This window comes from Mandrillus leucophaeus, unplaced genomic scaffold, assembly GCF_000951045.1.
Source record: "Mandrillus leucophaeus isolate KB7577 unplaced genomic scaffold, Mleu.le_1.0 Scaffold535, whole genome shotgun sequence".
Lineage (NCBI taxonomy): Eukaryota > Metazoa > Chordata > Mammalia > Primates > Cercopithecidae > Mandrillus > Mandrillus leucophaeus.
This window is the reverse complement of record NW_012105753.1, coordinates 1,047,991-1,048,293: the sequence shown is the minus strand read 5'-3', so window position 1 is coordinate 1,048,293 and position 303 is coordinate 1,047,991.

Genomic DNA, 303 nt, shown 5'->3' with positions numbered 1-303 from the left:
AGGTTCCAAATGTCCAATTGTTTTAAAATAATGTGTTAAGCCTAGCTGTACTATCAGAATTACCAAACACCTGGTATAGAAATTACCATAATGTAACTTGCATACTAAATTATGAATATGTTAATTGCATTATTAAAATATTTTAATATATGGTTAACATTAATTTATAATGCTGAGATTTCAAGACCACCTGGTCCCAATTCTACCTCTGACACTAGCAGATTGACCTTGGGCAACTTGCTTAAACCAGCTGTGTCCCATAGAAGCATAATGTGGGACACATAAATAATTAAAATCTTTCTT